The 12272-nt window shown below is 37.4% G+C and overlaps 1 protein-coding gene across 1 annotated transcript in view; it reads right to left on the minus strand.

Moving 5' to 3' along the window:
- The window catches only part of SPOCK3 (SPARC (osteonectin), cwcv and kazal like domains proteoglycan 3), a 135960-nt gene that overhangs the window by 17787 nt on the left and 105901 nt on the right, over window positions 1-12272 (minus strand). The window lies entirely within an intron of this gene.

Genomic DNA, 12272 nt, shown 5'->3' on the forward strand with positions numbered 1-12272 from the left:
GAAAAGAGGAAATAGGGTTGACAAAGTGCTTCAGAGTGTCCTGAAAGCTTATTTGACAGAGTGTGGTTTCACAAGCCAACATTGGTGAGCACTAACTAACTGCAAGCAGGCAACCCTACAGCCTCTTGGTGGTGGAAAGGATGGCTTTTTTGACCAGAAACAGCAAAGGCAGAAAAAGCACGGAAGACCAAAGAGAGTACCATAGCACCAAGAGCAGCAGATTAGTAGCAGACTGGCTGAAGTGTTGTACAGTATTGGTAGTTAGCATTGAAGCCAGCAGCAGAAGCAGATAACAGAGATGTGCAGTGAGCAGGCCTATTCACCTTCACTATTAAGCTGCCGGAGAAGACAAAGAAACTGTGTGCTTGGAGCAAGCAGATATCCCTTCCAGAACTCTTGTTTTCCCATTTGATGCGTTTGAGAGAAGCTGGGAGAAGACAAGAGAAATAATAGGATCTGGAAGATGCCAAAAGCTGGAAAGGCACTGGATGTATGCTTCCCTAGGTAACAAAACACCTTCCACTGCCCTTGTCAACGGTTATCACTTCCAAATCAGGACTGCTTTCCAGGTCCACCAGTAACTGGTCAAGCTACAGTCTGAAGAGCTCATACCTAAGTTTGCAGAGATTCACAGCGACTCTCTTGAAAATAAATCTCAGGTTCAGCTTACTTTTCCTTTGTTATGTAGCAATCCATAATATCTGGTGACATAGCCTTCAGCACACTTTATTAAATTGAAGAACACTGTGAAACACCTATTTGTATTTTGGAGTAAGATTGAAACATGTCATTATGTCAACAACTATCAATGCCTGTACAACAGCAGGCATCTAAGCATTTTTTTTATTCATTCTTTGCTGAAGTCTCTCTTGAGACTTTGATTCTCTCCGTGAAAGACTACGGTGCAATCTATACATACATTTGCATAATTATGAACCGACATTTTTATAAAACTTGTATTGTGCTTTTCTCTTCTGTAATTGTCCTGGTTTTGGCAGGGATAGAGTTAATTTCCTTCATAGAAGCTAGCATATTGCTGTGTTTTGGATTTAGTACTAGAAGAATGTTGATAACACACTGATGCTTTTAGTTGTTGCCAAGTAGTGCTCAGACTACTCAAGGACTTTTTGAGCTTCTCCTGCTTGGGCAGGTGCATAACAAGCTGGGAGGGAGCACAGCTAGGACAGCTAACCCAAACTGACCAAAGAGCTATTCCATACCATATAACATCATGCTTGGGGGCGGGGGGGGCAGTTAGTCGGTCGGTCGGTTGCGGGGGTAGTGATCGCTGCTCGGGGACTGATGGCGGCTCGGGACGGGCTGGGCATCGGTTGGTGGGTGGTGAGCAAGTGCATTGTGCATCATTCGTTTTGTATATTCTGTATAATCTGTTACCATTCTTATTATTACTATTATTGTTATTTTCTCTTATTAAACTGTCTTTATCTCAGCCCACGGCTCTAACCTTTTTTTTCCTTCCCGATTCTCTCCCCCATCCCACTGAGGGAGGGGGGAGTGAGCGAGCAGCTGCGTGGTGTTTAGTTGCCAGCTGGGTTAAACCACGACAGTAATGGAACAACTTGTTTTCTGATAGTTCAATAGGGAACTGGGGAAATTTCTTTTTTAATGATATATGGGCATGTATGCTCAAAAATGTCATACCGCAACACCTAGATGACAATGGTCTCCCGAGCAAAGACTACACATCATGATTCAAACCTGTAGGATTTCTACGTTTGCTACAACACCTTCCTTTACCAATCCTTGCACCAGCTGATGGGCCAGCATAAAGAATCAGATACTAACTTGGAACACTGCTCCTCTTTAATTTCCCCTCCTGTTACAGGAGAAAGAGAATAACATTGTTCCCTTCTCTAACTACCCACCCGTAGTTGAAGAGAAAAACTTTTAGAATTGAATTGAAGGGTATGGAGCACAGCACAATCAGTAGGCGTACCTGACCTGCCATCTAACTGCTTTATCTACCCTGCATAATACTGTGTAATACCACTGCAGGTCCCAGCAATAACATAGCTACATTGATGTGGTACACTAACCTGGCTATTTTCATCTACTTCTAACTTGTCTATATGCAGTGCTACTCTGACTAACCTGTGACACTGAGGTGACCTACTCAGAGACAGCATATAAGCTCATTTACAGGGACAGACAGACGCATACATCCATATATATATGTATGTATGTATATATATAAAAGGATGAGCATGAGGAAGCGCCAGCTGCAAGCAAAAGCTTCGCTTGAATAACATTAATGGAAAGACGCACATGGCAGCTGCATGATGGAGAGAATGTATGAATTCCTCCTTTCTGTAGGAGCAACCAAATAGACACATGGAAGCTAATCATCTCCTAAGCTCATTAAGATGTAAAAACAAAGCACTAAGAAAAGGAGACAGTGCCTCTTTGGCTATTAGGTATAAGAATAAAATAGAGCTTGCTGTTTCAGCATCTGGTACTAGCCACTGTCGTGCATGATATGACATAAAATGACATTTTCTGTGCTCCTGTGACTTGCATTCCTTTCAAAGGTACCTATGGCACATTTTAGGCATCAGACATATCCCATATCAGATCTCAGATTAGGGGCATTCTTCCAACTTCAACTTCTTATAACCCTTTTCCCAAACTATGTTTTTTATCTCAAAAGAAAAAAAAAAAGTGAGAAAATTGTAATAGTTTTTGTTTCATTTTAATGATTTCGGTAACTTTATCATGGGAATAGTTCACCTTCAAAAATCAAGGCAATGCAAACCAAACTGATTAAAACTGTCATTTGCCTATTTTACACCCTATAGGTACTCAAGTGCCGGAGTCAGCTCTCAAACATGGCAGGTAATTGCATTTACTGCATTATTAGTTCAAAGGCACAGTGAGTTTTTGGTTCATGACATTTCTAATACGTCAAGTAAAAGCAGATGTCTTCTGTAAGTGAAATATACAGGAGAGATGCAGCAGAACTACACTAATCCACACACTCAATTTATATGGACAACTTGTGTTCTCAGCAAGGATTTAAAGCATAGGTTTATAAATGTCTCATATTTCAATATTTGAATATCACACTTTTTATCAAAGAACATTTAGTTCATTTACTAGCATCTTAGAAAAAAATGTAAATGGTAAGAACTAGACAGCAAATTAGAATTCTTGCCATGAAACTTTCTATCAATCATTTCATTTCCACAGGATGCTTAATGATATTTTATACTGGAAAATGACAAAGCAGAAAACAGATTTACCTAAGTATGTAAGAACATAGGGTATTAGAAGCGGCAAATAGATCCTTAAAGCAGTACAGCTCTTTCTGTAGTTGAAGATTAGCATTGGACCACCTTTGGGCCAAGACCTCCCATTTCTTAAGTTATTAGGTACAAGGTGCTTGGGCTACTTAAGCCATGCCAGTGGCAGGAAGGCTGCACTCCTTTTACTCCTGCAGGGACCACAGAGAAGCAGAGGACTGGTGGCTTGACAGAGAAATTTTCTCAAAGGAAAAGACTGAATCTTTTGACAGTTCCAAAGGTAAATCAGATAGTAAAACCCCAGTTTGGTCCCATCTCAACAGAGACACGTGTGCCAACCTTGACAGAAAAGAGGAACCACATACACTTTTTTCTTCACACACAATGGTGCTCAGAATGTATTTTATGTAAGTACAAATTCATGTGGTATCTAGAAAGTCAACTTCTTAACATTAAAATTGCATAATATTTTCTTCATTAAATTTTTATCTTTATATGAATTAGAAAAGCTCTAAAATGATAGCATTTTTGGGTTGGGGCTAAACATTAATATATTTACTGCTTCAAATATTGTACTTCTAAATATACTATGATTGATATTTCAAAGATACTCCAAATAAACTTAATTAGTATTAACACAGTACATGAAACAGTCCACCTTGCACGGATCTGCTTCCATGTTAAGTTATAAGCACATAAAACCAGAAACTGTGTATTAGCTTCTTTTGCATGGTATTAGGAAAATAATCTGAAATCTGCTCTACGGCTGTCATATGTATGCACTGCAAACAGCAAAACTGAATGTAAGTCTAATGTTATATGGCAGAAGCCATATTTTACAAATTTCCATTAAAGTGTTTTTGTATGATCTGCATGAACAGCTAAAAGCAAATTCCAGGACAATTCAAGATCAATGTTATTCTTTAACAGCTTTTTGTACAGTTGTGCTTTACAACTATGGTTCAAACTTATTCATAAGGATAGGGTCTACCATAACTGAATACATCATGAATAATGCTTGGTTTAGTGTTGATTCAAACCTTAACATTTTTTTAATTTGGATCAATCTGATCAGACTACTCACCACCCCACAACAAGTGTAAGCGGCACATCGGGCAGTTATTGTCAAGTTATGAAAACAGCTTAATTTCTGGTTTACAGGACAAGTACCATACTCGGGTACAGTCTAGGGGGAAATTTTGCCTTAAGAACCTATATATATAGTGCAAACTTCAGACAGACTATTGAATAACAATGAATAAATATGGCTTAAAATTATCTATGTTTCCCTATTAATCTGCTGAACGGAGCTGTCTCAAGTCTTACCATCTTGCAAAAATTCCCATTTTCAAAAAGTGACTTTTCAGGAAGAAAACATTTTTGGTGATAAAAGAAAAACAAATTGGGGGAAAGTAAGTCTGAGAAGTAGCACAAGAATTTTTGGGAGGTATTTCTGTATCAAACTGGTACACAGATTCCATATTACTTCTTACTATAATATTACTATGGAATTTTCCCTTCCTTTTTGTTTCATAATAAAGATGTATTTCTATACTGTGGCCAAAATGACCAAGGCAACGTTTGTACATTCTGAGTAAACCAAGGGGCTCCGACTAGAGAAAGAATCCCATTTAATGTTCCATGAATTCAGTCAGCCATACGTACACAGACACACTAAATATTCTTATCACATGGGTTCTTTAAAAAATATGAAATCCTTTCTAACATCTCTCATGTGTTAAAGATATGATTTTGAATGTCAAATAACTTCAACTATACAAAAGTTTTTTCTAAAAGCACTTATCACACTTCAGATTTCTGTTCCTGTTTTGACATGTAAAAAGGAAAGTAGCAGTAACAATTTAATTCCCACTCACACAGAAACTTATAAATAACTTTTGCTCAACTTTCCAAGACCATTCAGATGAACACAGAACAGATGTAAAAGACTTCAGTCTAAAAAGTAGCTTTCAGAAAGTCCTAAGAAGCAGAGAACAATGCTCAGACATTATCACAGTTACAAACACAACTTTTTGTCTCAGAGGACAAAAAATGCACAAGGTAACCCTGAGTTATGCTTAAGTAAAATCTTTAAGCCATAAAAAAATACAGGTATATTTTCTGCGATGTCTACATTTGGCTTTGTTTCTGATCTGTATCCTGTCTCAGTACAGCACCTGCCTTGGCACGCCACCTTAATTCACACAGACTTATGTGAATAAACCTTGTATTCTGTAACAGAGAGGATCAGCCTAACACACTGTTCGCTAGAACGCTACTTGCCATTGAAACATACTTGCTCGGGCTTATGCTATATGATGAAAAATTATATTAATTAATGGGTCGATGCCTTCTAGAATATGTTTAGGGACTTTTCGTCTCAGTGATCAGCTTCTAAAGATACACGCTGCTGAAATTATTGTACACATCAATCTGTACTGATTTAAAATAGGTCAAGAAGAGGTAATTCAGATCTATTCAGACTATTATTTCACCTGATAGATTGGGAGATGAATCTTTAATGTCGAAAGACAGACAGTAAAGGTTGTAGAAGGTTAGACAGTAATCAAAAAATGCATATTAAATCACATGAATCCACTCAGGAACCTGCCAAGAAGTACTTCTGGTTTTGTCTAATGCCAATGCAAGGCATTCCTACTATCACAATCAATTCTAATAGCCATTAAGAGAATTAGTATGGAGTAAAATGAAGTCACTAGCTCAAAGGTTACTGGAGTCTCCTGTCATTTGAAGTAATAAAAACTGTCTTTTAGAACCAACATACATGGCTATGCAAAAAATTAAGGGATCTGAAAACTTACAGGTACCCAATCCAGAAAGATCTTTATAATAAATATTATTTAAATGTTAGGTAAAACCAACTGTTCAATTTGTTTTCACATACAGTAAATGCTACAATTTGTGTTGGCATTTGAATATAATTTACTGATTGGAAGTTGAATATTTGAAAATGCTAATCAGTATGTATTCTTTCAGTGCCTTTCAACTCGAGCTAATTGATGAAGAAGTACAAATAGTGCTACTGAAAGCTATAAAGACATGGAGAACTATTTTGGGACTGGCACAACGGATTGAATTCCCTAATGTATTTTAAACAGTGTTAGCTTTCTGACGTAACATAAAATAAGTTATTTTAACAGTATATACTTTTTATATAAGACTACATGGGACCACAAGGCTGTAGATAGCACCTGTGTCTCTGTTTACTTTGGGAGCAGATAACTTTCACCTACTTTTTCAGCTGCAAACCTCAGTTCAATATTCAATTCTAAGAGCAGAAGGCCCTGTCAATTGTGAAGGGAGCTTTATAAACCTAAAGAAATTAGGAGCACACAGTTTAACAGCAATTTAAGTGTAGGCCTCACCCACTGATCTCTCTTCTTTTGTGCCCCACAGCCAGAACATTCCTAAAGTCTTTATAAAACATAACATACTATGACACTTCCATTCCCGAATCCACTAATGGCCAGTTAGCCTGAAAACTGTGATTCACTGACGATACGGCCAGTGGGATTAAGTTGTAGGAGAAAGGCTTTGTTTGAGAATGAGGTATGAAATCCCTTGCCCTGCCAGAAGGCACACTTCCAAGGCACAGTGTGGTACTTCACTACTGCATTATGTGGTTGTGCTTGCCACACAACTCTATCATGAGTTTCAAGATACACCCCCCCAACCACAAATGCAGAAGATCATCCCCAGCACACACAATTCATGTATATAATAAAATAACCAAGAAGTAAATACACAGAGAGCATATGGACAATTTCAAGAACAGTGTACACATCAACCACCTCCTACAGCAAATTAGAAATTAATCCATGTGAGATGGATAATTTAACAAGCAGTGTGTGTTTGTAGCAAGAGTTCTGATCATCCCAACTTCTTCTACGTGTTGGAATCACTGCATATGATCAGAGAATCACAGAAGAATTTATGTTGGAAGGGAACTCCAGAAGTCATTCAGTCTTACCCTCTGCTAAAAGCAGGTCTAATTACATCAGGTTTCTCAGGGCCGTGTCCCGCCATTCATGTCCTGTGATTGTTGTGCTGTTCAGATGAAGGTTCCTTGCTATATGAGAGACTACGCCTCTCTAAAAGGAACAGTATACTACTATCTTGTAACTCTATAGTGTTTTCCCTGAAAAGTACAAGAGCATTTTCTCATGCTGTAACTTGAGGATTGCACCCATCTGTCCAGGATTGCTAGAGATCCAGAAACCTGGTTACAGCAGCAATTCCGACTCATCTGTGAGAAGGATTATTTAGAGCAGGCCACAGCTGATGCTTATGTAGTCCAATGCCCTTTCAATGCATTACCTATCATTCATGTACTTCTGTATGGCTGTGCAGTAAATCTTAGGCATCCAAGATGCACTGATTAACTACACATCCAATATGTGTATTTAAATGTATTTCTTTTCCAGAGGGCCCTGCGTGAAAATATGGTAACCCTAATGCTGCCATTAGAATTCAGTGCTTCCTTTAAAGACAGTATCTATTAAAGTAAACCGGAACGTTGTGTAAAACATACCTACTCAACATCAGTACTCTGCAAGGCTGCCATTCTGCATGGGTTTATGAATTTAGGCCTGAGGAACTGATTGCTTGCGCTGAAGATTCCTGTCTCCAGACTAAGTCTCCATTTGGCTAACTCTAGATGTCTAACAACACCAGAACTAAAATTGTATGCAAATGGCCTTACAATTCCTGCAAAACACGTCAGCATTTCTAGCTCTGTAGCATCTCTGTCACTAACAGGAAGAAAACATATGGCAAAAAGAAATGTGGTCGCAAAAACCAATAAATTTGGCAGAAGAACAAAAAGCCCTTCAAACTTGTAATTAAAGGAAGGGACAGTCATTTCAGCCATCTTTTTACAGTCCCAAATGTATAATCAGAACTTTTTTTTTAAAAAAAGGCTGTAAATTGAAAAACTTAATTTGTATATTTCTATTTTTATAAGCTCATGAAGTTTATTTAGCCATCTGTTACCTCTAGGGCCAATGATTTTAGGAAGATATCTTGAAATTAACAAATAAATGCATTCTGATTTCCTTACTATTGAACAAAACATAATGAATTTTCTACTTCAGTTAGTGTATGTTCCTAGATAATTAATGTAAATGCTGCAGATAGCGTATCAGGGAACTGCAGCTGCTTATTCATACTGCCTCAAATTAATGTTCCATATAGATATTCTGCTCATGATTAATGTTTCATAAAATTTAAAATTATTTCAATTAAATTACATTTTCATAAAATAAATCTGATCTGTTTGTGTCCTCACAGTTTTAAAGACTTCACATTTAAATATAATGAGCATTTCTCAGTGTAGGAAAAATAGTAGTAACCACAACATACAGAATTTATGTGCTAAGATACTGTTTTCAACTTAAAATATGTAAATTTACTAAAACATTAATAAGACAATAATAATCCTTTAATCCATCAGAAATATCATAGACCTATTGCAGAATTTGTTAATTTATTTTCTGGAGGACAGTCAATATATATAGCTTCTTTTGCTAACTGCTGCGAAACTTTAGTGTTATCATTTCTCATCATGCTTTGTTATTCTCAACTATTAATTTCTGAGGATGAAAATGATGTTATTAACCTGTAAATTACATGCTTATGAAGCTAGATAGCAAAAAAACCACTAGATAGCAAGGAGATGCTCCACTATAATGTGCTATATTCCAAGATCTTTTAATTCCCAAATATTTTTATATATTCAATTGAATCCAGTATTTCACTTAATAGAAGATATGGAAAAGTATCAAATAGGGACAGAACAGCAATTTTCTTAGTGGTGGAATCTTTCCAGCCAACCACACCTGAAAGGTGAGGTAGTTTTCCAAATTCAGTTTCAAGGATTACTGAAAGCACTACACAGCTCTGGTACAAAATCAGGACACTTTCTTCCTTTCAGGGACAAGTTGGACAGAGTCCAACAAAGACTTTTTGCATGCGACATAAACCCCCTTGAAACCCAATAGACAAGGATAAAAAGATCACTGAACAATCCTCTTTATAAAGAAAACATATTATTTCAATGTTTTGGATTAGACATTTTCTGAAATCAGAAATGTTCTGTGATGATAAGAGGCTTCAGAGGTCTACCACAGAAGGTAATTCTGCGAACAGAGCCCAGAAGGGACCGACGGACCATTCTTTCTAGTGAGAGAGAAAATTACCATTGTGCCTTGGTAGGACTGGCTACTGGTTTGCACCTTCTCTCTTGCAGGGAAGGACAGCAGAACTGAGCACTGGGCTGAACAACCACCGACTAATAGAAATTAACTCAACCCTGTTCTGCAAGTGTCTGGCATAAAGGAATTTTATATCAGACTGCATCCCACTAAAGTCTGACAGATTTAAGGCTGGCATTGCAGCAGTTTTCTTTTTTTTTAAAAATTTAGATTGTGATCTGATGCTTTAAACCACTTTGTACTTACCCTAAACATTTCCTTGAGTATCCTTCCTGAATGCTTAATCACTAACATTACTCTTAAGAACTTAAAATTGTGCATTAAAGAGCACAGTTGACTGTAGACCTTTCAGCGAGAACTGAGAGGGTGGAATAACTCCAATTTAGCTAATTATTTGTGTCTTTCCTAAAGCGAGGCCAACCGAGGTAGACAAGCTTCTTCTCTAATACTGGAGAAAACCATGGCAGCTAACCCATTATATCAGTAACATAACAGCAGGACCCACTCCCCCTGGCACAGGAATCACAGGCACTGAGATGCAAACTCTACTACACTGTACCACCACCTCACTGAAATCAGAACTCTAGTTAAGTAAATGTAATCTGCAGCTGTGTCTCCACACAAATTCACTAATCAAAAGTTGAAAGACAAATTAAGAAAGTAATGATTTTTAAAAGATATGATTAGGGTACAAATATCTGAAATGTTTACATGTGCATACATGAAATATGTTAGTGAAGTGCAATTATGTTTTGCTAGTCTATGCACTGAACACAAAATGGTTTGTTCATGAATGTCTGATGCAGATCAGAGAATTTTTATGAGATGTATATGAATATTCATAGAGGTAAGTATTTATTTAGCCTTGGCAATTTCTAATGTGGTTATTCCTATACAACTTTTAAATCCAAAAATCCTGCATTACCAAGAGTCACCCTACCGAATTACAACTATTATTTCTGGAGATGAAGAGAAAAACTTGTTCAAAGTGCTGTTTTATAAATAATTAAGATGAATATAAGAAGCATGCACTAGTGAGGCATGTGGGTGTGTGAAAATTTTGGAGGGTACAGTGTCTGATAGGATACCATTTGCAAGTTAAAGAACTATAAATCTGTCGCTTTTTCATTCGTATAGTCTGCAGGAAGAAGTCCATGGAGCAAACCATTCCCAGAGGTACATCTGACAGGGGAACAGCTACTTCACCTCAGCAGAGAGTCTGGCAGTGAACTAACAGTGTGGGTAACCAAGGACAAGAGCCAAGGAACAAACCAGTGAGCTACATTATTTGACAGTGCAAATATACCCTTATGTGTTCTCCCATATTCCTTCACCCCAAGTTTGCAGCCCAGAAATTGAGACTATGTCACGCTCAGTATAAGAAGAAATGTCTCCAGAGCAAGTTAATGGCCACTGAAATATTCCGCAAGGTATGACAACATTCAGAAAAGAAATAAATTTTGAGTGCTCTTGTAGTTTATGGGACAGATTTAACACCTTTCTTCAGGGGACATAATGAACTGCAATGCTGCAGATAAAATTAGTATCATAATAAACTGCTTAATCATAAAACAGTTATTAAATAAATACGTGTAAGTTTACCCTTAGTAAAGCTTTCAACTTCCTACAGAAGACAAAATAAAGCTTCTGGAAGTTGGCATCCTAAGTAAAACTGTCATCATTTAATTAATGAAAAGAGGAAAAATTTCCACTAAGAAAGCTTTCCTTTTTTCCATCATAATACTCAGTTTTTTCATCCTGGTCTACCCACTGATGTACTGAGATAATGCAGGTTTTATCTGAGCAGACTGGATTCTAACCCCAGGATTACTGCTTTCCCATCACATATCAGAGTCCGTGCATGATACAGATATCCAGGTGAACCTAGAAACAGCATGTGATTTTTGGAAAGCTTAAACTATGATTTTTGGCATTAACATATCCTGTCAGTGAGCAACAAAACACAATATTCCTCAGCTATATACCTTTTCCATTTAAATTAAGACTACAAGGGAAGAAAGATAAGACATTTGCCATATAACCAGCTACACTGAATAACTGTCCTAAACTCTTTTAGAAGGCATCTTCTTAAACACAGTGATAAAAAATTGTCACCTGAGATGCCAAAAATAGAAACAAAGTTACCTGAATTGGCAACAGAAGACCCCCCATAAGTTTTACAAAATCAAAGCACTCAGTGAAGTTAATGTGCAAGACCATCAGAAACTTTGTAGCTTTTGTCACTTGCAATTACACCAAATGCAATGTTGAGGAAATCCACAGTTGTAACACTGCCACGTGAGATTTCAGAAATCTATAAACTTTCCCCGGAGTATTGATGGCATTTCTTTTATTAAGATGAATGGCTGGTCTCCAAATGGCCCAGTGCATCCTTCTGATATCTACGAATCTCTTCTGATATCTATGCATCTGGGAAACGCACAGTGTTCCTTGGGAATACTGTAGGAGGCAAACAAGCACTATGGTATATATTACAATTTGAGCCCATTAGAGAGGAAAATCAGGCTTCAAGCAGAAAATCCGCAAAAGGATTGTCTGTAAACTGTAAAATTGCAAGTGAATGTACTTTATTAATGTGTTTTGCAGGGAGAACAAGCTTACTAGACAGGAAAAGGAGACAGAAGGTGATTTTTACTACAGCAAGCGTAGGAGAACAGTTAACATCTGATCATTAAGAATGACAATTCAGTGGCTGCAGAGCTGTGCATAAGAATGGCTGCATAAGGTCAGACCAAACTATCAAGCCTCGTGTCTTGTC

Source organism: Egretta garzetta, unplaced genomic scaffold, assembly GCF_000687185.1.
Source record: "Egretta garzetta isolate BGI_Z169 unplaced genomic scaffold, ASM68718v1 scaffold593, whole genome shotgun sequence".
Taxonomy (NCBI): Eukaryota; Metazoa; Chordata; class Aves; order Pelecaniformes; family Ardeidae; genus Egretta; species Egretta garzetta.